Source organism: Scyliorhinus torazame, chromosome 21 (assembly GCF_047496885.1).
Source record: "Scyliorhinus torazame isolate Kashiwa2021f chromosome 21, sScyTor2.1, whole genome shotgun sequence".
NCBI classification, from domain to species: domain Eukaryota; kingdom Metazoa; phylum Chordata; class Chondrichthyes; order Carcharhiniformes; family Scyliorhinidae; genus Scyliorhinus; species Scyliorhinus torazame.
The window spans coordinates 44,437,426-44,465,034 of record NC_092727.1 but is presented as its reverse complement, the minus strand read 5'-3'; the positions used below and the strand labels follow the sequence as shown (position 1 = coordinate 44,465,034).

The following is a 27,609-nucleotide window of genomic DNA, read 5'->3' as shown; positions in this document are numbered from 1 at the left end:
TTTGTTCGGGGAAGACCGTGTCTTACTAAATTAATTACATTTTTTGTAGAAGTAACAAGGAGGATTGATGAAGGTAGAACAGTGGATGGTGTCTTGATGGATTTCAGTAAGTCTACATGGCAGACTGGTCAGAAAAGTCAGATGTCATGGGAAGGTGGCTAGTTGGATCCAAAATTGGCTCAGTGACAGGAAAGAAAGGTCAATGGTCAATGGTTGTTTTTGGAAATGGAAAACGGTGCCAGAACCTTATGCTACATCCACGGATGTATTATCCACAATTAAAGTTGATTATTTAAATATATGTGTACAGTGGGCGCAATAGCATTTTGACGGAGCATCTTGATTAGAAATAAAATCCCTTCATCTGGGAAGTCCCAGGTTTGATTGTAAGTCTTTTTCTGAATAAACTGAATTCTGGACAGGGCAATTTGCCTCAATGCCCCTGTATCAAGGAAGGAGCAAAATCAGCCAGAGATCCCACTCCTGATCGCCATCCAGTGATGTTACTGGCCAACCGTGAATAAGGGTAAGGAAAGGATCATGTTCAGCAGTTACGCCCTCTCCCCACTCCCGCCCCACACACCGCCATTCTCCCACCTCCCATAAAGAAATAACACATGAAGCTGAAAATGGCATGCAGCTTGACACTCCGATTATATCAGCCTCTTGATCAGTGTGAACTGAGGACCAAACTGTACCAATCTGTGTGGTGGAGGAGGAAGAGGAATGGCAATTGTCGCATTTGTTTACACCCTATAAGTTTGATCGTGACCCACGGGGGAAAAATGGTGCTGAGCCCTAGTCTGAGAGTCAGGCGCAATGTGATGACGATGTTCAATTTTCTTTTATTGCTCAAATAAAATTTATTCTTGCTCAATGGAAAAGCACTCCAAAAATGTGCTTTGAATAGATCTGGCAAGTCCATACTAGCAAACCAGGAAGGCAGCATGTTGAGTCTTCATCTGTTTTTAATGATAATCATTTCAAAACAGTATCTTCATTAGCTTCTAACAATTGTTTTACAATGCGCTCAAGCTCCACTCGTTTTATCACACCAGGTAACAGCATTAGTTAATGAGGTTATTCGGCTATCTCATAGGCTTTCATGCTCAGCAAAGCAGAGCTCTGAATTCAAAGGCCAATCCTGTAAAATCTCAACAATCCTCTAAACAACCTTCTCTCCCATTCCTTCAGCTCCCATCCTGGTGGCCTTTGAGTACAACAACAACACTCTGCATTTATTTAGCGTCTTTAATGTAGAAAAATGCCCATCGCTCATCACAGAAGCACAATAAGACAAACAATGGATGTTTAGGAAGAATGAATTAATGTTTGCTGAGAGGTGTAGGTGTTTGAGGGCGTCTTATGAGAAGCATCAGTGGTAGACAAATTTAGGGTGGGAATTCCAGCACTTAGTGCTTGGATGGCTGAAGGCATACTTGTTGATGTTGAAGGAAGTGAGGAATCCACAAGAGGCCAAAGACAGTCAGACTCGCACGCACACATGCGCATGTGCACACACACACACACTCGCATATGTTCAATACACATGTGCGCAGATACACAATCAGGCACACAATCATGCACAGACACACAAAAGCTCTATGGCCACACATCCTTCTTAAACAAAATCCTTTTCAAGAATCTTTATTGGGATAAATCACGGTCGCTCTGCATGGTCTATAGAGCAAAACAAGAGCTCGGTAACAATTAGCAGCTTCAGTACCAAGCCAGATATCTGATCAGATTGATTCAGGTGGATTCCATTATGCACAGCAATAAAACCATTTGGGTTTCATTACACGGTACTCGATGATTACACTGAAATCACAATTTAACCTATTCTCAAAAGTAAAATTGTCGCATCAGCTTAGGTAAGTTATTGATTTTGGTCTCAGTGGACCTCTGTCAGGCCATCAGAGATATAGATTGCATATTGATCTGCATTGAAAAGCTAAATTAAATCACTTAGCGTATCCAGGAGTAAACTCTTAATTTAGCTTTCTGATACGATGTGATAGCATTACATGCCAGGTGTTGTGAGACTATTCCAGGGAGCATGAACTTCATCGAAGTGGACGAGTACAGAACATTAGTGAGGAATAATAGGCAGCCTTCAATCATGAGGCCTGGCTTGGTCCCTCCAGCAAGGTTGACATTTGTTGCCCATATTCGTTAATTGCCCTGAGAAAACATGGATGGGCATCATTTTGAACCACTGCAGTCGGTACTTTTTATGTAGCCGTTTGATAGAACCGACTGGCTTGCTGAGGATGCTTAAGAGCGCTTAAGGGCGCTTAAGAGTTAGTCACACTATTGTGACATGAATTCACACGTAGCAGACCAGGATAAGAGCAGGACATTTTCCTTTTTAAAGAGCATCAGTCAACCAGTTGGGTTTTAGGACAGTCTGACAGCTTTATGGTCTTTACAGCTACTGGCTTCTTATTTCCAGATTTTTAAAACTAAATTCAAACTCTCGGGCTGTTATTGTGGGCTTTGGATTCACATCTACTGAATTACTACCAGTCCAACGGCATAAAATCTCTACAGTTCTGCCAAGAGGTGCTGGATGCGAAGTAAACATCAGTGTTTGAGCCAGATGAGCAACAACTCATGACAGCCCAAACCATTGAGCACTCATTAGAACTTGGCAAGCAATGATGTATTCCATGTCCTTTAAGATTAGATGAGCTCCCTCCCTAACAGCACTGGTGTGTACATCTACACCTCAGGGACTGCAACAGCTCACCACCACCTTCTCGAGGGCAGATGGGGAAGTGCAATAAATACTGGCCTCGCCAGCAACGCCCACATTGCCGTAAATTATTTTTAAAAAAGGCTGGTGTGCCTAAGAATTGTCTTTTTAAGAGATTTGTACAAGCAGTATATTTTGACCCTATGGCATAATCTGTTGTTGTTTTTTAAAAATAAATTTAGAGTACCCAATTCAATTTTTCCAATTAAGGGGTAATTTAGAGTGTTCAATCCACCTACCCTGCACATCTTTGGGTTGTGGGGGCGAAACCCACGCAAACACGGGGAGAATGTGCAAATTCCACACGGACAGTGTCCCAGAGCCAGGATCGAACCTAGGACCTTGGCGCCGTGAGACTGCAGTGCTACCACTGCGCCACCGTGCTGCCCTTAATCTGTTGTTTTGACTTAAAGGATCTGATACTCAAAAAACTGTTTGCTTTTTATGATGCATCTACACCACTACAAGAGCAACAAGTATTTGTGCTGATACAGTGCCTTTAAAGCCAATGCAATTCACACCACAGGGAACACTGACTCCGCCAGTAAAGTTGCCAGAAGAGTGAAAGAATTCTGCGATATTTTTTCGGAAGCAGTGCATCACATCCAAAGTGGTAGTTCCTCCTCTCAGCCTCTGAGGGGGGTGGGGGGCGTAAACATTAGACAGTGGGTCGCAAGACATTGCCACTTGGTAGTACAGAAGTTGGGTTTTGCTCGATGCTATTCATCAGGACAGACACAAGAACGCCACATTTCAAAAGGAACAACAATTCATACTGCACGAGAAAATGACTGCTGATTGGTTGGCCAATTGGGTCTGACTGATCCAGGCATTTCCACGACAAATGCACAAGGGATCTATTGTTCCCATGCTTTTGTTTATTAAAAAAGGTGCAATGTCTGGACACGTTTCTTTTGCCTGCAGAGGCCAGGTTCCTGCATGTAAATATATATAGCTTCTAGCACGTGTAAATGAGAGACTGTAATCTTAAATTGGTTCTTAACACATTCAGGGTTGTTCAGGAAGTGCTACCCAATTGCTGAATCACATCTAACATTCAACATTATATTCTGAGCTTTGCGAGCTGGGCTTAGTCAAGTGCAGTCAGTGCTCTGTCTATTGTGAACAGCATTGTAAGCACTAAAACGTCTTCCGGCATATGGGAAAGGACAATGATCCAAAGAGTATAAAGCTGGAACTTTGACACTTTAACACTTATGACCTTGCGTCTAGGCAGCTACTGGGATGTCCCCATTGGTGCTTGTATCTGCCCTGGAATTTAAATTAATCCCTAAGTGGCCTCGCCCTATTTATGCTGAAATGGACTTTAATTTTGGTGTATTGAATCTTTTGTTTCTTATTTTACTATTTGGTGTGACTGGATCTGTCTGTAGGTCAGGCTATATTGCTGTCGAGCAAAACTGATAGCAGGAATATAGAAAGTAGCCCATTTAGCCCCTCAAATGGGTTCTACCATTCAATTTGATCATGGCCACTCTGTATCTTAATTCCATTGACCTGGCTTAGGTCTTAATATCGTAATTACTTAAAAACTCCGACAGGAATCTGTTAGCCTTGATGTTGAAAATTTCAGTTCAGCCAGCCTTCTGGGGGAGAGAATTCCACCTTTGTGTGAAGAATTGTGAATCCACTATTGAATGGCCATTCCTGAAGCTTTACTTTGGAGATTGTGTACCGTTATTCTGTATTCCCTCGCAAGACAAAGTCCATTCCCTGTGTCTACGCAATAAAATCTTCTTACCATTTTAATACTGGCCAGAATCTTCCATCCTGGAATCTAAGTTTAATGGCGGGAGCAGATGTGAGAGTGATTTCCGCTGGGGATACAATCTTACGCTGTTCAGCTCATTATATTGGCACCCACGAGGAGCATGGCGAATCTAGCAATGGGGTAGGCAGGAAGTCACTGTCCCTGCTGTTGTCTCATGGGATCAAAGGTCCAGGCACTATATTTAGACGGCACACACAACAACCTACACTGTCGCTTCTACCTTTGCCAGACACTGCTCCACCCTTTCCCCGCTAACATTTCCTCTGCCCCTTGGCCATCCTCCACGTAACTTGTACCCCCCCCCCCCCCCCCCCCCCCCCCACCCTGTCTCAAGTAAAGGCTGGCATTTACAGACATTTCCCAAAGAGGACAATGCAGCAGCAACTCACCATTAATCATGGAAGAAATCTACCTCACCAGGTACACGTCACATTTGTACAGTCACAAATGTAACAATTGTCATTTCTCGCTGGCAGTGAACTTAATTTGGAGGGGGATCTTTATTAGGCCAAGCTGCCCTTTTAAAGAGCTTCCTGATATTATTCATTGGGAATCTCAACCCGCCTTTAAAGGCCTGAGACCAGAATTGATAAAGTTCACTCCATCATCGGGAAACTGATTTTTGGCCTCATGCCACATTAGGTTACCCCGTTTGCCAAACTTTCTGCTGCAGGCAGCCCCAGAAGACTCTACCCACTGAATGATTTCAGCTATGCCAGATCCGTTTCCATATTTCCCGCCTCGCTGTCTGATGTCTGGTGTTGAGTCACTTTTATCTTTTCCAATATAAAATCAGAAAATGATAGCAATACTCAGCAGGTCAGGCAACATCTGTGTATAGAGAACAATGGCACAGTGGTTAGTACTGCTGCCTCACAATGCCAGGGTTCATTCCGGCCTTGGGTGACTGTCTGTGTGGAGTTTGCACATTATTCCCCTGTCTGTGTGAGTTTCCTTCGGGTGCTCCGTTTCCTCCCACAGTCCAAAGATATGAAGGTTAGCTGGATTGTCCATGATAAATCACCCCTTGGTGCCAAAGATGTGTGGGTTAGGTTAAACGGTTATTGGGATAAGGCAGGGGAGTGAGCTTGCGTGGAGTGCTCTTTCAGAGGGCTGGTGCATACTCAATGGGTCGAGCGGCCTGCTTCTGCACTGCGGGGATTCCATTTATGAGTTAATGTTTTAGGTCAATGACCTTCCATGGCCTTTCCAAGCTCAGATTGATGTGCTGAGCAGGCGCCGATTCGTGATGGCAGGAGTCGGGACAGAGGGGTGGCACGAGAGCCAAAATTGTTGCGCGTACCGGAACGGATGGGGGAGAGGGGGTGTCAATCTCCATGGAGATGTGGGGGCGGGAGGGGGGGGGGGGCAATCTCAATTTTCAGATAGGTGCATCTCCACCTTGCTGATCCCTATACCTGGTCAGAAGTAAAGAATTGGCAAAACAAGTGAAATAGAGTTAAATGGTTTTGCAGCAGCTGACTTAAAATAGCCTGGCAGTTCTAAATCAGGTCAAAGCTGATTGATTTCTCAAGGGCATTTGAGTTCAGGATTTCATTAGTATCATTGCCTAACCTCCTCATCCCCTCCCACAGACACAAGCATACACATGTAATTAGTGACGGTGTGATTGTTATCTCAAGTAGAAAATTACTCCTTCATTAACAGTGTTTGAGCTGGGATTCGCACAACATGAGGAGAGTGACAATGCTCTCTATTTTCACTTGTTGCTGAGGACATGGCTCTGTACTTTGAAAGGCACAAATGCCAGTTAACAATGACACATTTTGTTTTGATGGATGGATTTTGGAAGTGCTGGGGAATGGGAAGAATGGGATTGATCCACGTCTCTCTGGAGCAGAATGATAATGGATGGGAGAAAAATTACTTTGAATGCTGGAACTTGGAAAGAAAGGCACACCTTAAAACCTAACCCTGGATTCACCTCTACCAATGTTGCCACCTGGCGTCAAACCTTGTTTGGGTAAAGCTCCTGTGAAGCGCCTTGGGATGTATTTATATTAAAGATGCTACATGAATGCATGTTGTTGTTGAAAAAGTAGAGAAAGATGACAAAATTGAGGGAGGGGAAGAGACAGAAAGGATGGATCCCAGATAGCATTTTATTCCTGATATCCTATTTATATACATAAGCACAGGAGGGAGGGAGATGGTGGCATAGCGGTAATGTCACTGGTCTAGTAACCCAGATACCCAAGCTAATGGTCTGGCGACATGGGTTCAAATCTCACCACGGCAGCCGGTGGAATTTAAATTCAATTAATAAAATTCTGGAATTAAAATAATGATGACTATTGACACCACTCTCGTAAAAAAAACACCTGGTTCACTAACATTCTTTAGTGAAGGAAATCTGCCTTTTTTATCTGGTCTGCCCCATCTACAGCAATCATAGAATCCCTCCAGAAGGAGGCTATTAGGCTCATTGAGTCTACACCAACCCCCCAAAAGATCACTCTACCTAAGTCCACTCTTCCGACCACCCTGTCCTATCCCCATAGCCCCACAAACTAACCTGCACTTCCCTGGGCACTAAGGGCCAATTGAACATGGCCAATCCACCTAACCTGCACAACTTTGGATTGTGTGGGGGGTAACTGAAGCACCCGGAGGAAACCCATGCGGACACAGGGAGAACATGCAAACGCCACACAGACAGTTACCCAAGGTTGGACCCGGGTGCTGTGAGGCAGCAGTGCTAAGCACTGTGCCAGTAATCTGGTTGACTTTTAACTGCCCTCTCAAATGGCCTAGCAAGCCACTCAGTTCGAGGGCAATTATGGTTGGACAACAAATGCTGGTCTTGTCAGCAACGCCCACCATCCAGTGAAATACAAAATTAGAATAATTTCAGGAAGAGGACCAGAGTGAAGTCCATGTTTGGCATTGAATGGAGACCACAGGAGCTGAATACTCCACCCTAAAGAATATCTCTTCTGACATCCTGAGGACTATCAAACTACCTACTTTTTCTACAAAACAAGATTTACCCGCGGTAATTATCGCGATACTGTTTATTGTGGTGGCCTATTAATGTGTCAGTGGTTTGTAAGGCAATAGCAGCTGAAAACAGTGGAAGATTACATTTATAAACGAAAAGCCAATTACTGCAGACACTGGAAATCGTAAATAAAAAAAGAAAAAGCTGCAAATATACAGCAGGTCGGGGGAGCATACCTGTGGAGAGAAACAGAGATCAGGGGCGTCATTCTTCGACCCCCAGCGGGTCGGAGAATGGCCGTTGGCCGCCGTGAATCCCGCCCCCACCGGTTGTCGAAGTCTCCGGTGCCGGATATTCGGCGGGGGCGGGAATCGGGCCGCGCCGGTTGGCAGGCCCCCCCCCCCCGCTCGATTCTCCGGCCCAGGTGGGCCGAAGTCCCGCCGATAAATTGCCTGTCCCGCCGGCGTGGATTAAACCACCTTTTGAACGGCGGGACAAGGCGGCGTGGGCGGGCTCTGGGGTCCTGGGGGGGGGCGCGGGGCAATCTGACTCCGGGGGGTGCCCCCACAGTGGCCTGGCCCGCGATCGGGGCCCACCGATCCGCGGGCAGGCCTGTGCCATGGGGGCACTCTTTCCCTTCCGCCTCCGCCATGGTCTCCACCATGGCGGCGGCGGAAGAGACTCTCCCCACTGCGCATGCGCGGGAAACTGTCAGCGGCCGCTGACGCTCCCGCGCATGCGCCGCCCGGGGATGTCATTTCCGTTCCAGCTGGCGGGGTAACAAAGGCCGTTTCCGCCAGCTGGCGGGGCGGAAATTCCTCCGGTGCCGGCCTAGCCCCTCAATGTTGGGGCTCGGCCCCCAAAGATGCGGAGCATTCCGCACCTTTGGGGCGGCGCGATGCCCGTCTGATTGGCGCCGTTTTGGGCGGACATCGCGCCGTTTGGGGAGAATTTGGCCCAATATTTCAGGTCAATGACCCTTCATGAGCTCTCTTTCTCCACACAGATGCTCCCTGATCTGCTGAGTATTTCCTGCATTTTCTGTTTTCATTATAGCAGGAGGAAGCTTGTTCAATGTCATTAGTTCCTGATGTGACCCCAGGTATTTCGTGAGAAAAATCCAGTGAACATAACGGAAGCAATTTAAAGGAAAAATAATCATTGCCCAGTTTTGGACACATTAAGAAGGGTTTTTCTTGGCGGCAGCAGCGCAGAGAAATACTCCGCTATTCAACAGCACTTAGCTGCTTTTTTTGGGCTTCGAGGAGATTCTCTTCGTTGAGGCTGCACTTGAGCCATTTCCTGCTGGCGAGCCCAGCAGGACAGGTTTCCCACAGATTGGGGCACCATTTTGTTTGGCTGCCCTGATCTATCCCCCCCTCTTTCAGCCAGCAACCCCTCCGCCTGGCGTTTTCGACCCCTCAACCCCCAACCCTGTAAACACCACCTCACACCCCTTGATCTGGTAAGGTCCTCTGGGCCCGATCCCTGGCAGTGCCAACCTGGTACCCAGACAGCTGTACAGTCAGTTACCCCTGCCAGCTTGGCAGTGCCAAGGCACATTTGTGGAAACCAGTACTAAACGGCACCCTGGCGAGGTCTCCCGGGTACGCCGGTTAGTTCCCGGGCACCGGGAGAATTCTGTGCATGCATATTTAAATGACCCGAATGTCTCATTTAAAAATGCAGATCTGGGTCACACCCAGTGAGGGCGATTGTGATGTCTTGCGAGGTCTCTCGCGAGATTCAACAGCCTCGTCCCAACACTAAGTCGGGCACGACGAGATCGTTAAATTGTGCCCAACAAAGAGATGAGCCACATGGGACTACTCCTAAACACCTTCTAGTTGGTAGTAACATGGTGGCACAAGAGTTTGGAAGTAGCTTTCCAATCTCCATCAAGTGGCGAGGGTCAACAAAAAGAGTAACGAGCATCTACATAGAGCCCTTAACATAGTGAAATGTCAAAATCTTACACTGTGACACAAGATAAGACATAGGGATGGGTGACCAAACGCCTGGCCAAAGAGGTAGATATAACGAGCATCCAAAATAGGAGAGGGAGATAGAGGAGTGAATTCCAGAGCTTAGCATCTTGGTAGTTTCTGATTCTTCTGTTTGTACTTTCAATGTGTCGGTCAACATGGATAGCGTTAGCTAACCCAGGCATGATCAGAAATGGTAGTCCTGGTAATGAAAACTAAATGGAACTAATCTAAAGGCGGGTCTTGAAGATTTTAAGTGATGGGACTGTGATTATCTCCTTTGGCAGCATGTTCCACTATGGGGCTGATGGCCTAAATGTGGGGCAAAGGCAATCGGAAAGGCGGGGGATCAAGGATGGAAGAAAATGCAGATTTCTCAAAGCATTGCAGGACTGGAGGAGGTCAGAGAGATAGGGAGGGAAAAGTCGAGAAGGCTGAAATGAGAAATAAAGTGAACAAAGAAAGAACGTCAGGCCGCATTCATTAAATAAAAGGTATCAATAACGGCAGGATTTAATGGAAATTCATAGCCAATTCAGACAGTAAAACTATTCTGCATCAACAATGAAAGCTCTGGTTTCAGATTCGTTGAAGAAGACCCCATCAGTTGTTCATTTACATATTCTGTTTTTATTACCGTTCACTCCGCAGTCTCTCACAATGTGTGCCTCTTTCCCTCTGTGGTCCCATATGATGACAGTTGAATCCTGTCACATTCTTGCATTGACCATCTCAATCACTCCCCTTCCCATTGTCATGCTCTGGCCAAAATCAAACTGTTTCTCGTCTGCTGTCCAATAGCCAGCATGGATGTTCTGGCATGACCCGTAACCGCGATGACTTTTGACATTGAGCTTACCATTTTGAGCCTGGCATTCCTCTATTCAGGAAGTTCAGCCAAGAGAATTAGGGATGAGTAAAACACCTTCGGGAAAAGCTCCAACAGAGGATGTGCATTCGGTACCAATTTGAACATTTGAATCTCTCCTCAAAAGGGAGTTTAATAAACCAGAGAAAAAAATAGAATAATGGCCAAGTTAACTAGCTAAAGGCCGTGTAAAAGGTAATTAATAATGAACCTGTACAGCATCCCACAGCTGCAGAGTGACATCCAAAAGGGAGTACAGTATTTTACCCCAGGTCAGATCCCGTCTTATGAGGTTGATGAGAAAAACATTTCCACAGCAGTGAAAGAAGTGAAATAGAATAGGAGAGGGTGCCCAAAGGGCACAGAGGCAAATGTCTTCCAGCAGACCCAGGCAGTGGATTAACTGGAACAGAGTCAGGTACATCAATACAGTGAAGGAGCAGGTCATGAGGAGGCCCATTTCTCTTGGAAAGATGTTACCTAATCAACACAACTTTGCAGGGATAATCAACTACATACAATATGCCAGTAGTGGCCGTGAATGGTCTTTCAGAGTCAGTGCCCCCTCTCATTAGCAGATAGAACAGAACTCCCCCTGACAGAAATGCGAACGTAAATATACTGCTGAAAGGAGAGACTTGCTGCCAAAGCATTTTGCCCCTCATTTGTCAGGATGGCACAGTGCACAGTGGTTAGCACTGCTACCTCACAGTGCCAGAGATAGGGTTCAATTCCAGCCTTGAGTGACTCTCCCACAGAGAGTTTGCCCGGGTTTCCTCCGGATGTTCCAGTTTCCTCCCACAGTCCAAAGATGTGCAGATTTAGTGGACTGTCCATGCTAAATTGCCCCTTAGTCTCCAAAGGTTGGGTGATGTTATGGGGATAGGGCAGGGGAGTGGGCTCAGGCAGAGTGCTCTTTCAGCGGGTCGGTGCAGATTCGATGGGCCGAATGGCATCTGTCTGCACTGTAAGTGTTCTATGAAACAAAAGAATGTCAACACCCAAACAATCTCAATTTATACTTCAGGAGTAAAGGGTGCTTATTTGTTGGCCAGTTTACTCTGACTGGCTGAAGCATTGCCATGGACAAAACAACAGGAAATATAGGCTCTCCAAACTCCTGCGTAATTCAAAAAAAGGTGCAAGTATTGAACATATTTCTTTTGTTTGCCGAAAATGAGTCCCTGCCTATGAATGTGAGTCACACTTAGCAAATGTAAATGAGCCTTGTTATGGGCTCAACTAATTTTCTTAAAGTGGTTGTCATAGGGCGACACAGCAGCAGTGTTGCCTCACAGCACTGGGGACCCGGGTTCCATTCCGACCTTGGGTGACTGTGTGGAGTTTGCATGTTCTCCCCGTATCTAAGTGGGTCTCCTCCAGGTGCTCTGGTTTCCTCCCACAGTCCAAAGATGTGCAAGTTAGGTAGATTGGCCATGCTAAATTGTCCCTAAGTATCCAAAGGTTAGTTGGGGTTAAGGGGTTACGGTTATAGGGCTGGGGTTTGGGCCTAGGTAGGAGTCACTTTTGGAGGGTCAGTGCAGACTTGATGGACTAAATGGCCTCCTTCAGCACTGTTGGGGTTCTTCTTCTTCACTGTAGCTATTAGCACATTCAGGATGTTTAGCAAGTGTTGCCCAATTGCAGAGTCAATAAAGGCTATCGTTGTTAGATGGGAATGTGGAGTTAAAGCCATAATCAGATTGGCCGTGGTCTTATTGAATGATAGAGCAAATTCCTCCTGCTGCTCCGAATTTGCCTGTTTGATATAATTGTGATCACCATCGGTTGCAGTTGCAATTGTAGCAGCAGCCTTGGATTGAATGCATGTTCTATACCCAATCTAGCATAGTAGGACACTCAACATAATTGATTTCTGCAACTGATCATCAACCATCAAAACTAAAGTCCTCTGTCATGAATACTTAGTGCCTCACCCTGTGTTATATCACTGGGATCTTCACCTGCAAGGCATCTGTGACCGAAAGGAGGTTGGTGATGGCTGGTGCTCAGATGTGTCACGTAGTATAGCTGAAGCTAGTTGTTAACTTTATTCAATGAGAGTAAATCTTTCATTGTGAGAACATAAGTACCATTTGATCGCTGCATTATTATTAACGAAGAAACTTCCTCTGTGTACCCGAACAGGTGCCGGAGTGTGACGACTAGGGGATTTTCACAGTAACTTCATTGTAGTGTTAATGCGAGCTTACTTGTGACACTAATAAAGATTATTATTATTAATAAACTTGCAGTTATATCATTTTTTAATACAAATTACAGGATGCCTCAAATGCTTCACAGCCATTTAAGTAATGTTTCAAGTGTACTGTACCAGTGAAGCCCATAAAAGGGAGAATCACGCAAAATCTACAATGTGTGGCTAATTCAACATCGGCCATTTTATACCATCAGTCAAGGTTAAAATATTACCCCCCATGAATGATGTGGCAAAGGCAAATCAAATCAATCCCTCAGGTTAACCTGTGATAATAGGCACTGATACAATAAGCACATTTACGGGGTGGCACGGTGGTTAACACAGCGCCAGGGACCAAGGTTTGATTCCAGCCTCGGGCGACTGTGTGGAGTCTGCACGTTCTCCCCGTGTGTGCGTGGGTTTCCTCCGGGTGCTCCAGTTTCCTTCCACAGTCCAAAGATGTGCACGTTAGGTGGAATGGCCAGGCTAATTTGTCCCTTAATGTCCAAATATATACAGGTTAGGTGGGACTACAGGGATAGGGTAGGGGAGTGGGCCTTGGCAGGGTGCTCTTTCAGAGGGTTGGAGCAGCCTCGATGGATCAAATGGCCTCTTTCTGCATTGTAGGGATTGTATGGAAATTTCTGGCTGATGCCAACAAGCTACTCTTCATACAAAGAGCGATCAACACGCAATTACTTTCCATTTGGAAGACAGGGTCCTAGAATCATTTAACAAACAGACCTTGTGATGAGCTGGCGGTAGATTTTTATTCTGATGGATGAACTGGATGTCTTTCTTCATTGATAACTAAATTGCGACCTTGTCATGCATGGGTTATTTTAAACTATCAGATCAACAGAAGTGCCTTGAGTAGATATTAATTTCAAAAAGCAGAACATTGCAGACGTTGGAAATCCGAAATAAAAGCAGAAAATCCTGGACATACTCAGCAGCTCAGGCGGCACCCGTGGAGACAGAAGCAACAATAACATTTCAGCTCTGTGACCTTTCATCAGGATTACTGGGAAAAGCTAGAGATGAAATAGGTTCCGAGTAAGGGGTGGGGTGTGACAAGGACCCCTTGCTCAAAACCTACTTCATCTCTAACTTTTCCCAGTGCGGAGGGAAGGTCACAGACCTGAAACGTTAAGTCTGTTTCTCCCGCCACAACAGCTGCCTGACCTGTAGAGTGTTTCCAGCATTTTCAGTAGACATTCAGTCCTCCTCATTTTCTTCTGTCAGGGTAAAAGCCAGCTGACCTGACGAGGGAAGGTAGGGTTTCCTCATTCGAGATTGGGAAAGCACAGCCCGTCATCCATACCGACCCAATTTGTGACACAATGCTTAGCTACAAGAATTAGCTCAGCTTGGCTGTCTCCAAATCAGACTGATTTGGAGAATCCCACCCACTTGCTATTCGTTTGGCTGAGAAGGCGGGAGAATTCTTTCATCTGAATACTCCATCTGGGCTGTGATTCCAGGAAGCTGAATAGCATCTCACTGGCCTAAAATGCCGTGATAGAAATTGAAACTGTTCTGCAAAGAATCGATTCGAAGCATCCACAGAGAAAAAGTGGGTGGAGCACGTTGGCAACTCAGACTCGTCACCAACCTTCATCCGTTCTTTTATTGGCGCTGTAGATTTGATTGCTTTTAATTCAGTCAGTCATTACTGACTGTTGGCTTTCATCCCCCCACGACATGGTACAGTCCTCAGGGAAATTAGGAAAATCACAAAGGCAACTGCTTGTAATTCTATAGCCATTTGCAGACACAGGGATTAGTGAGACTCGCCTCAGACGCAGAAAGCACTACAGCATAATTGTGCAATTAGATTTTCTTAGCTGAATGCAAATGCTACTTGGCAAATATTTACCAGAGGTCTCAGGGTGTCAGTTACTGGAAAAGAAAGCTGATCTGCTGAGAGATAATAACTGGATTTGTGTCGTAATAACTACAGTCACTGCATTTCAAAGTAATTTACGCACAAGGAGGGTTTTGGGATGCAACTGAGCGACAGGAAAGGATGCAGCGTACTTGAGAATATTTTTTCGTTGACTAGAGGAGAATTATTCTTTTTGTTTTCTTTTTTTTTAAAAGAGTACCCAATTTGTTTTTTTTCCCCAATTAAGGGGCAATTTAGTGTGGCCAATCCACCTACCCTGCACATCTTTGGGTTGTGGGGGTGAAACCCATGCAGACATGGGGAGAATCTGCAAACTCTACACAGACAGTGACCCAGAGCCGGGATCGAACCTGGGACCTCGGCACTGTAAGGCAGCAGTGCTAACCACTGTGCCACCGTGCTGCCTAAGGACAATTATTCTTGCTGGTCGGAATTGATCTGTCTGCCACCATACTAAAAGATATTATATGATTAGTTCTTGATGCTGCTTGTTGGATCTTGTTGAGTACTAATTGGCTGCAAACTCTCAACATAAAAACTTATGGCGCAGAAGGAAGCCATTCAGCCCATCATGTCTGTGATGGCCCCAAAAGAGCGATCTATCCTAATCACATTTTCTAACTCTTGGTTTGTAACCCTTTAGGTTACAGTTCTTCAGGTGTCCCACATTACAATAGGTTGTTGTTCAATGAATGTAGAGAAAACTAGCTGAATTGAGAAGAATGTTCCTGCTGTAGAGGGAGTGCAGCAAAGGTTTACCAGACTGATTTCAGGGATGGCAGGACTGATATATGAGGAGAGATAGAGTCGGTTAGGATTATATTCGCTAGAGTTTAGAAGAATGGGCGAGGGGGGTTCTCATAAAAACACATAAAATTCAAGCAGGAATAGACACGGTAGCTGCAGGAAGGATGTACCCAATGGTGGGGGAGTCCAGAACTGAGATAAGGAGAAATTTCTTCACCCAGAGAGTTGCGAGACAGTGGAATTCACTACCCAGGAAGCAGTTGAGGATGAAACATTGTATGTTTTCAAGAAAGAGTTCGATAGAGCTTTGGGGCTAAAGGAATCCAAGGATATGGCGGGAAGGCAGAAACAGGCTATTGAGTCGGATGATCAGCCATGGTCATAGTGAATGGTGGGGCAGGCTCAAAGGGCCGAATGGCCTACTCTTACAAAGAACAAAGAAAATTACGGCACAAGAACAGGCCCTTCGGTCCTCCAAGCCTGCACCCACCATGCTGCCAATCTGAACTAAAACCCCCCACCCTTCCGGTGAATATGATCGGGATTCTCCGAGCCCGCGACGGGTTGGAGAATCGCCGGGGGTGTGGGAAATTCCCACTACGCCGCTCCGATGCCGGGCCGCGGATTGTCCGGCGACCGGAAAATCAAGGCCAATTGCATCCGCGCGGTCGCCGTGGCACCAGTTGGGGGCCGCTGAAATAGGCACCAGCGGCGATTCTCCGCTGGCGACGGGCCGAACTCCTGGCGAGTCCTGCCGGCGTGGTTCAAACCTGGTACCATGCAGCGGGAGCTTGGACCCGCAGCCACTGTGGCCGTCCTGGTGGGTGGGGGGAGGGGGGGGGGGGCAGGATCTGACTCTGGCGGGGGCACTCCGGCGACGTGCTTGCCCCCTAAAAGCCAGTGAATTGCTGGGCCAGGAGGCCCGTTGACGCCGGCGTAAACCACTCCAATGCTTACACCGGGGTCAACACCTGGCCGGGACTTCGGAGAATCCCGGGCCATATCTCGCTATTTCCATCCTATTCATGTATTTGTCCAGATGCCCTTAAAAGTCATTGTCGTATCTGCTTCCACTACCTCCCCCAGCAGCGAGTTCCAGACTCCCACCACCCTCTGTGTAAAAAACATGCCTCGTACCTCTCCATTAAACCTTGCCCCTCACACCTTAAATTCATGCCCCCCTCGTAATTGACTCTTCCACTTAGGGAAAAAGCTTTTTCTGACTATTCACTCTGTCTATGCCACTCATAATGTTATAGATTTCTATCAGAAAAAATGTGAGGTAATGCATTTTGGAGGGTCCAATACAGATGGGAAATATACAGTAAATAATAATCATCTTTATCATTGTCCCAAGTAGGGTTACATTAAAACTGCAATGAAGTTCCTGTGAAAATCCCCTGGTTGCCACACTCTGGCGCCTGTTCGGGTACAATGAGGGAGAATTCAGAATGTCTTTCGGAACACATGCAGATACCACACAGCCAGTGACCCAAGCCAGGAGTCGAACCCGGGTCCCTGGCACTGTGAAGCAACAGTGCTAACCACTGTGCTCCCGTGCCGGAACCCCAAAGAGTGTTTTTTCCAATTAAGGGGCAATTTAGCGTGGCCAATCCACCTATCCTGAACATCTTTTGGGTTGTGGGGGTGAAACCCACGCAGACACGGGGAGAATGTGCAAACTCCACACGGGCAGTGACCCAGGGACGGGATTCGAACCCGGGTCCTCAGCACCGTAGGCAGCAATGCTAACCACTGCGCCACCATGCTGCCCTCCCTTAAGAGTGTTGATCGGCAGAGGGATCTGGGTGTACATGTACACAGGTCACTGAAAGTGGTAACGCAGATGGAGAAGGTAGTCAAGAAGGCATACGGCATGCTTGCCTTCATTGGCTGGGGCATTGAGATTAAAAATTGGCAAGTCATGTTGCAGTTTTATAGAACCGTAGTTAGGCCACAATGGAATATAGGCCGGGATTCTGCAATACGGCGGCTAAGTGTTGACGCCAGAGTAAACACCGGAGTGTTTCATGCCGGCGTCAACGGGCCTCCTTGCCCAGCGATTCCGTGGCCCGCAGGGGGCCAGCACGGCGTTGGAGTTCTCCACGCAGCACTGGCGCCAATACGCGGCCCTGCACTGCCGGCCACGGGTCCGCACATGTGCGCGGCGGCCGTTTCCGCGCAACATGGTGGAGCCAACAGCGGGCCGGCGCGGAAGAAGGTAGGGCCTCCCACAGATCATGCACGCCCACCGATCGGTGGCCTCCGATCGCGGATCTGACCATCGTGGAGGCCCCCCCAGAGTTTGATCCCCCGCCCCCGCACCAGGACGGCCACCGTGGCCGCAGCTACGAGCTCCCGCCGGGTGGAACCATGTTAGAACCACACCGGCGAGAACTTGGCCGGTCGACCGCAGAGAATGGCGACGGGGGCCTATTTCAATGGCCCATGACCGGCACCACTTCGATCACGCGCGCGCGGCTTGCAGAGATTCTCCGGTCGCCGGAGAATTGCTTCCTGGCATAGGACCGGCATCGCGGTCAACTCCGATTGTGCGAGCCGGAGTGGGCTCGGATAATCACGGCCGTAGTGTTCAATTCTGGTCACCACACCACCAGAAGGATGTGGGGGCTTTGGAGAGGGTACAGAAATTATTTACCAGGATGTTGCCTGGTTTGGAGGGCATTAGTTATGAGGAGAGGTAGGAGAAACTTGATTTGTTCTCACTGGAACGACGGTCCGGATTGTTCCTATTTTCTCTGTTTCCATGTGAACCATACATGGGCCGGGATCCTGCAATACGGCGGCTAAGTGTTGACGCCGGCGTAAACACCGGAGTTTTCCACGCCGGCGTCAACGGGCCTCTTGGCCTCAACTCCGATTCAATCCCGGACATGATCTGGGCACTAGATTATCTCAGGTAGGACATATAAGTATTCTGCTTCTCTGTTGGAATTACCTTCTCCCACTCCCCTAATTTTGGAAGCATCTGGAACACACAGAAGTGGAAACGATGTGAGAACTTCATTTCATTGGCTGCCTGACACCTGTGAGAAGGATGGCGAGCCATTGATGTGGTTCCCCAGATACGAGCAGGTGCATTTGGTTAGTGCAGTGAGGATGGAGCAACAATGTCAACCATTCCTTTACTCACACTGCAGGCTGCAAGGGACATCAACATGATACTGGTGTTGCATGTTCCTCTGCTGTGCATAGAACGGTTTATATTATAAAAAGGCTCCTTTGATTACAGGCAATGTCCCAGTTCCTAAATTTGCAAACAATTAATTCCCCCACACCCTCCAGCCCACTTCAGATATTTAAGAAGATAGCTAGTCCTTCCCCACAGTCATAGCTAACAAACCATGATGAGCATTATAGTCAGCTAACAATGACATTAATAAGCAGATAAAGTCATAACAAATGATCAATGATGGGTATTAGGGGTGTTTTTTAATATAAAAAGGAAAAATAAAACTCCAAATCCTGAAATAGAAACAAAGTTGCTGGAAATCCACAAGAATGAGCGGGGAGTTGAGAGACAACGGTTTGGATTCTCCGCTGACGGGATTCACATTGCACCAGGCAGCGTACCCACGCTCGGGGATTTCACGACAGCATAGGGCTGCCTACAATGGGTAACCCCATTGTTCGGCTGGCGGGACTGAGCATCCCGCTGACGGCGGGGGCACGCAGCACCAGAAAACTGGTATAGTGGGACGGAGAATCCCTCTCGACATGTTTGAGGACTATGGAGTGGCAAGGGAGGTTCCGTCCACCTGTCTGTCCACTAACTAACTATCTACCTTTATTCACAGCGCTTTAAAATGTCTGATGCATACTTATAGCTCTTTCTTCCAGGAACTTCAACGTTTGTTTAGTTTTCTCTGAATCTACACCCAAGCTTAACTATTCAAGCACAGTGAGCATCAATCATAAGCAGACTCACATAATCAAACAGATAGAACAATTGAACGTTACAGTCACAATAGTCTAACTTTTGAGGAGATGGGTGACAATGGCAGATTTGAAAGGGAAAGGGATGGTGTCTGAGAAGGTAGAACCATTCACAGTATCAGCTTAACGATGGGAGCCAGGAAGGGAGGGTCAGTGTTCAAATTTTGGTGGAAATAGGGTAGAGAGACCAGGAGTCATGGACAAAATGAACTTGAGGAGAGCAAGAAGAGGGATAGGAGGAGAAACTGCAGAAAGATGCAGTTTTATCTTGAGAGCAAAGAGGGGAAGCGTGGCTTCGTGAGCAAGATGGCAGCAAGAACCCTTCGGCAATAAAATAGCAGCTGAACACAGGACAATGTTGCAGCTGTGACCCCTTATCACAACTTGACAGTTCTGCCAAAGGGCCTCACCCAAAATGTTAGCCTTTCTTTCGCTTTCACACACTGAATGACTTGCGGTGCATTTCCAGCATTTTCTGTCCTCATTAGCATCAAACGCCGTGTGCAGCTCTGACGTCTTATTTGCATATGAAAAGACTTGCTTGCTGAACAAGGATTGTCTGCCAACATTGCAGAACGATGCTGGGCAGTTGGCAGCAACCACCCCAGTGTTGTACACACTGATTTGCAGTCATCAAAGATATCAATAACACTTGGCACCATCACAATAGACCCAACTGAGCAACCAGAAGCCAGTGTAAAACACTGGGAGCAAACCAGCAGCTTGTGAAGCACATCTGGCTTCCCCCCACCCCCCACCCAGGCATGATAGTCCAGCCTCCCGAAAGCAAACTTGTTGTTTTTGGAATCTTTTCTCTCGGAGAGCAGTACAAGATAGTGGAAGTTTTCAAATGGTGATTGACAGCCTTGACAGGCCGATATTTGAATGCTCATCATCTTTCTACCTGCCAATTGGGTGCTGACTCCAATGTGGGAGGAGGGTTGTTATGAGCGGTCACAATGGGTCACCCATACCCACCAAGTGTAAGAAGATTGCTGGATGTCAGCCTCGATTTCAGAGAGAGAACACCAGTCTCTCCTCCCTGGAGCTACCTGGAGTGGGGTTCGATCCCTGAGTCTTCTGACACAGATGAGGAAGTGCTACTCTGCACATTCTTCCTTTTCAGAAAATAGAATCCGATTCCCTCTTGACGGCCTTTTAGGGATTTTGTCTCATTGGAGGAGAATTTCGAGTATCAAGATCTTTAAAAAAAAATTTAGAGTACCCAATTCTTTTTTTTTCCAGTTAAGGGGCAATTTAGCGTGCCTAATCCCCTACCCTGCACATCTTTAAAAAAAATAAATTTAGAGTACCCAATTAATTTTTTCCAATTAAGGGAAATTTAGCGTGGCCAATCCACCTACCCTGCACATCTTTGGGTTGTGGGGATGAAACCCACGCAAACACGGGGAGAATGTGCAAACTCCACACGGGCCCAGAGCCGGGATCGAAGCTGGGACCTCAGCGCCATGAGGCCACAGTGCTTTCCCATGAGCCACCGTGCTGCCACCCTGCACATCTTTTTGTGTTGTGGGGGTGCGGCCCAAGCAGAAACAGGGAGAACGTGCAAACGTCACACGGTCAGAGACCCAGGGCCGGGATCGAACCCGGGTCCTTGGCGGCGTGAGGCAACAGTGCTAACCACTGCACCATCGTGCTGTCCTGAACACCACGATCTTAACTTCAGTTGAACACAAAGGAAGGAGAACAGAATTGTTAATTTCAGCTTGGAGGAGTGTGTGTTCCCGGGCATGCCTGACTTGGCTTTTTTGTTGGCAGCTTGGAAGCAAAGCCTTCACTGATCCTTGTGTTCCCTGGGGTTTTTGTTGTGTAGCACAGAGTGTAAACACAGGGAACCTGCTCCCTACATTTGCTTTGCTGGAATATAAAGACTTATCCCAGACGTACGCGCATAAGCCCTTGGGTCTACACCACAGTCACTTAGCTGTAGGTCCTGCTATTTATTCTTCGTAGCAAGGCCAACTTAGAACATAGAACATACAGTGCAGAAGGAGGCCATTCGGCCCATCGAGTCTGCACCGACCCACTTAAGCCTTCACTTCCACCCTATCCCCGTAACCCAATAACCCCTCCTAACCTTATTTTTTGGACACTAAGGGCAATTTACATGGCTAATCCACCTAACCTGCATGTCTTTGGAACTGTGGGAGGAAACCAGAGCACCCGGAGGAAACCCACGCACAAACGGGGAGAACGTGCAGACTCCGCACAGACAGTGACCCAGCGGGGAATCTAACCTGGGACCCTGGCGCTGTGAAGCCACAGTGCTATGTGCTATTCACTTGTGCTACCGTGCTGCTAAATGGCTGTTTGAGTTAATCCCATCAGCTTTCATCCTTGGAGTTAGTGTCAATTATGTGGGTTTGAACAATGAAGGTTTTGCAGTGTGCATATAATTGGCCATGTGGTTGTCCGATATCTATGTATTCTGATCAACTCCTCCATTGCTACTGACCAGTTTAGTTCAATGCAATATGCTCCAGCAATGGATCTTCATTTGCATGTGTAAACAATGGTAACTTCTCTCTTAGATACACTACTGGGGTCAGATTGCATTGCTCTGGTAGTTAATGTACAGATCTTTCCATTCAGGAACAGGCAGCACTTTGTCCTGATCCCAAAGGCAGCACATCTGACCACACATTGCGAGGACATAGGAAAAAATTGAATGGGAAAAGGTTACTCAGCCCATCAAACCCATTCCAGCTACGGGCCTTGTGCAAATCCATGGACTGTGGAGTGTGTGCTGAACCCTTGCAATCCCCTGAGGGAGGTGCTGTAAAAATACCATCTGACCTCAAGCAGAAATCAGACAAAATATCCAGTATCCTCATTTAATCCTCCAGACTACATGGTATATAAATGGCCCCAGCAGTTTAGTGATGTTTAGTACAACATGTTCACCCTCAGATCTATAAACCTTAATCTAATTTCCAACCAGATTTTAATCCAGCTCTGTTTTCCTCCTTTTCATGCTGAAGACAGTAAACCAAGGTTTTGTATATTTGTGAAATATTGGCCTGGTGTGGATTGGTTAAACTCTTTGGATTGAATTTTGCCACCTCAGTATTTTTTCCGAAGATGGGACCATATTTGGGTGACAAACAGATTTGTGTGTGCGTGAGGCGGGGGCGGGGGGGAGGGAGGGGAGGGGGGCTGGAGTGCTGAGAGCCATGAGCCATTTCTCCTGTGAAAAAGATTGCTAATCCATTCAACGGGGCCTCATTGACCCAAGTGTAATTGACTTTCCACCATTACCATTGGGTTGCCATTGGTGTACAGGCGTCACCTCTGGGGAAAATAGCGGGAGGCTGGGGGGACATGTCAATATTTCTGACCAACATAATTTTCTTCTATTTTTTCTGACCACCAGATACACCTCCCGAGAATTGAACCCCGGTCCCTTGCGCTGTGAGGTAGCAGCGCTAACCATTGAGCCACCGTGCTGCCGCTCCCCCTCGCGAGACCTGGCCAACATGTTGAAACAGGTTAACTGGCCATTCCTCAAATTTGCTGTTTAAGGGGTCCTGTTATGGATAAATTGCTTGCCCTGTTTGCTTTCTTAGGAATAGTGACTACATCCCAAAAGTAATCCATTTACTGCGGATGTGAAAGGCCCCGTATAAATTCCTCCCTTTCTTTCATTGGTTATTTGAGGAACCTGCTGAGCTCAACATGGCTGCTGTTTAATCCACAAGTTAACAGTAGCTGCACAATATAGTACAATCTACGTGAAGAACTTGGGGTGTTTCCAAGAGCTGTGACAGAGGCGCTACATAGATGCAGATTGTTTCTTTACTTTCAAAATTACAAAAAGAAAGCGTTCTTTCAAATCAGGAAGCTATTCGCTAGGGATTGACCTCTTCATTCTCATCATGAGCCTTTTCTGTATTACTTTAATCTGCGTATATGAAACAAAAAAAACCCTTTGAGTTTAATGAGCCTGTCTGTGAAGCTGGCTGCAGCTTTATTTAGTGGCAAAACCCACAGGAATTAGTCGTCTTCTCAGAGAATAGCAGATCAGTCAGTACAGAAGGCGGCACTGACACTGACAGATGCATCTTTTTATAAGCAGAACAAAAAAAAACCATCAGAAATAAATGGAAACTATTTATTCGATAAAATGGGCTGATATTCCTGGCCTGTGGCCAGGTGGGCATTATTTGCTCATTCTGCAGTCTAAAGGCAGTTCTTTTTATAGATTGATGTACTGCAATGTACACAAGAGCCACTGAAACCCCTGTGATGTGAGGAACACTTAATCAAATGGCAGGTTTGTAAAGTGCACGCGTGCTATTAAATTCATTATACACCCAGCAATTATCACCTGTACATTCAGCCTGCAATTATGTTCTGCGTGCATAAGTGCAAGCATGAGACTGTAAATAAGTCACGTGCACCAATCACTTCTGTGCTCACTGGACTGCATTGGCTCCACATCCAGGCAACAGCTCAATTTTAACATTCTCAGCCTGGTTTACAAATCCTCCCATGACCCTACCCCTCCCATCTGTGTCTTGTTCTTAAGCTGTCCAGACCTCTGAGATTTCCTATAATTCTGGCCTCTTGTGAACCCCAGTTTTCTGGTGCCCGTGCCTTCAGTTGCGTGAGCCATAACCTTTGGAATTCACCTACCGAAAACATCTGTGCCCATCTACCTGTGAAGCACGGTAGCACGGTGGTTAGCACAGTTGCTTCGCAGCTCCAGGGTCCCAGGTTTGATTCCCGGCTTGGGTCACTATCTGAGCGTAGTCTGCACGTTCTCTGCGTGAGTTTGCTCCGGTTTCCTCCCACAGTCCAAAGATGTGCAGGTTAGGTGGATTGGCCATGCTAAATTGCCCTTAGTGGAAAAGGTTAGGCAGGGCTAGGGTGGAGGTGTGTGATGTGCTGGAGGTGTGGGCTTAGGTCGGGTGTCCTTTCCAAGGGCCGGTGCAGACTTGATGGGCCAAATGGTCTGCTTCTGCACTGTAAATTCTTTGTCTATGACCTCAATATTCTCCTTTATAATGTTCCTTAAACCTACCTCCTAGACCACATTTTGTGGTCACCAATCTTGATATCGCCTAAAAATAAGCAAAATACAGTGGGTGCTGGAATCAGAAACAAGAACAGAGGATGCTGGAAAAGCTCAGCAGACCTGGTTGCATCTATTAAGGAGAGGAATAGAGTTAACGCTTCGAGTGCTTGATATCTCCTTTGTGTGGCTTGTGGTCAGATTTTGTCTGATAACATTCCCGTGAAGAACTTTGGAATGTTTTGCTTTGCTAAAGGCACTGTTTAAATGCAAGTTGTTGTTATATATATTGCTGTTACGGCAATGCCACTTTTGTAATTGGTTGAATGCCACAACCATTTCAGCAGCTCCTAATATGCAAGTGTGGCCTATGGCTTACTGGCTGTAGGTCTCTGAGTTGTGGGTTCAAGCGGAGACATTCTTGAAATCCAACAATAGCTGAGAAAGTGACTTTCCTCACATGGTCAGTGGGAGCGAGGGAAGATTATTGTAACTTTACTTTGATGTCATCTTTCAGCTTCACTGAAAGAAGAAGAATTATTTTTTTCCACTTAAAAATAGTTATGGATTAAAGCTCCACTCAAGAGACTGCACACAATATCTCAACTGACACTCGAGTTCATTACTGAGGGTATACCACGCTTTTGAAGCTGTAAACTTGCAGATAAGCCATTAACTTGGGTCCTGCTATCTGCTCAGGTGGATGTATAAGATTTTGTGAAACTATTTTGAAGTTGAATAGATGGTTCAATATGGCTAACATTTATCCTTCAACATCGCTGTTATATATTCATTGGTTTACTGTATATCTTCTTTATCTCAGAACAATGCAGAGATGACTCTCGTTCTAAATATCAACACTTCATATACAGAACTTTAAAATATCTTAGAACTTACAGGATTGCAATACACAAGGTGTTTGCAGGGCACCTGAGACCTTTACTGGAGGTTGATCAGCTTTTCTTAACTCTCCATTGATTGCTTAAGCAATGGAGAGTTAAGAAAAGCTGATCAAGGATCAGTTACCAAACTAGAATAATCAAACAGAGATGAAACAAACCATTGAACAGGACAAAGACTAAAATAGATTGTCTGGTCATTATTATATTTCTATTTGTGGGACCTTGTTCTCCGCAAATTGATTGTCAAGTTTCCTGCATGACGGCAGTAACTACACTTAAAATGCACTTTGTTGGCTGTAAATTGCTTTTGGGAAGTCCTGAGGTCAAAAAGGTACCAGATTATCGGATGTTCTTTACATACGAATGTAAGAACATACAAAACAGGGGAGAAAGCTATATGGCCCTTTGAGCAATCCCTGACATTTGCCAAAATCTTGCCTGTTCTTCCACATGAGCACCACCCTCCCATAATTCTTAATTTCCTTACGACCCACAAATCTATCTTGAACATGCTCATGAGCATCATTCCTTTTTACTTTCTGACCATAAAATAAATTTGCCAGATTCGCTAAGGCTGATAACTTAGTTTTGACTGGGTGTTTCCAGTCAGCAGCTTCAGAGAATCATGCAAATTTACCATCGTTACAACTTAATAATAATAATAACAATCTTTATTGTCGCAAGTAGGCTTACATTAACACTGCAATGAAGTTACTGTGAAAAGCCCCTAGTCGCCACATTCCGGTGCCTGTTCGGATACACAGAGGGAGAAATCAGAATGTCCAAATTATTTAGCAGCACGTCTTTCGGGACTTGTGGGAGGAAATGGGAGCATCCGGAGGAAACCCATGCAGACACAGGGAGAACGTGCAGATTCCATGCAGATGGTGACCCAAGCCGGGAATCGAACCTGGGACCCTGTGCTGTGAAGCAACAGTGCTAACCAGTGTGAAACCATGCAATCTCCGGTTGTGATTGTCTATTTTCAGGAGCCGGGAGAATTTCCAGGATTCAAACCCTCACAGGGCTACGGTGTGCACTAAAATGCCACCTTCCAGGGAATGGCCACAATGGGCACCTCACGGACTGCTGCTCAATGAAAGACGATGGATCGGCTTAAAGTTGCAATCCTCATCAGTGTGTCCACAGATTTGAAAGATCAATAGCCTCACCAGAGATATGGGCACTGCTTAGGAAGAAAAGAGAGCACGGGGGTACCTTAAACTGGAGATGCCTTCAGAAGCATGTACAAAATCTCCAAAAAAAAGAGGGACAAAGCTAATGGGCCCATCTGAGTGGAGTGGAAAATGCTCTGGAGGATTGATTTGGGCTGCAGATACTGTCTTTCATGTCTGTAGCCTCATCAATGTGACATGATCTCTGATGGTCAACTGGCCATCTGCCTTGAGGCTGCCTCCATGGAGTTTCTGGGCTTGTCACCCAGCAGGAAACCACTCCAATGCCAGCAAGATCCCAGTGGAGTCCTCCCAGTCACCTTCATTAGTGCCTTAATTGATCCTTATTGGCTAACCATCGCTGTTGATATTTATCTGCCTCCAACAAGATTGCTGAGAGACAGGAACATATGATGGCATTGACCGACCAACATTTACTGTTATCTTGCTTATAGTGCTGCCTTCAAACATGCCTCCTTGGGACTGGGGAGACACCACCCATTGGAAGTGAACGGCAATGGCATACATAGCTGTGCAATTGAAAAAGAGCTTAAAATATGCGCATCAGTGTGTGTGTGTGAGCCTGCAAGTGTACGACTGAATGGGAACCTGAGTGACTGAAACTCTGGGTAACTGAGTCCCTGTTCTTTGGATTCTTGCCCCAAACCGTGTCCACCTTCTTCCTCTCTCCCTTCTTTCAGAAATTTCCCTGTAACCTCTCTCATCAAACAAGCCTTCGATCATACCCACACAGTATTCCCAACCCCTGCTGACAACGATCCTTCCTCTGGTAAAGGGCTCTGACACTTCTGCGTGAGGAGAAGCGTTATAGAATGGAAATTGCTGTTCCTGCCCTTGTTGCTGCTACCATTACAGTTGCTATCGTATGCATAGGCAATTAGATGGTGGAGAGCGACAGTTTGATCATTTTTTGATCATGCTGCACCACTTTATAAAAAATAATTTGAACACAACAGTCACTGAAATAATGAAATGCTCTAAACATTGAACAATACCGGGCTGTCTTTTTAATCCTCCAATTCGCCCCTACCTCTCCTGCTTCCCTTCGCCTGCTGAGCAACGCTTTCAGAAAATTGTCTCATTTTCCCCACTCCTATTCCAGCTGGGATAATGTAACATAGACCAGAGTTCCGTGTCGAGAGTTTCTTGGTCTGTAGACACCAGGTAATGCATTGTACGATTGAGGCCCTGGGGGGTGGAGGGGTGGCGGGGGGGGAAGCGAGAGGAACCCACAGATATGATCTTGGTAAGCATTCTCTGGGATAGTCCCATTAAAGAAATGAGACTATCATTGCATT

At 46.4% G+C, this 27,609-nt stretch overlaps 1 protein-coding gene across 3 annotated transcripts in view; it reads right to left on the bottom strand.

The window, feature by feature from the left end:
- robo3 (roundabout, axon guidance receptor, homolog 3 (Drosophila)) overlaps positions 1-27,609 on the bottom strand; it is a 709,023-nt gene that overhangs the window by 465,160 nt on the left and 216,254 nt on the right. The gene's annotated exons all lie outside the window — the stretch shown is intronic.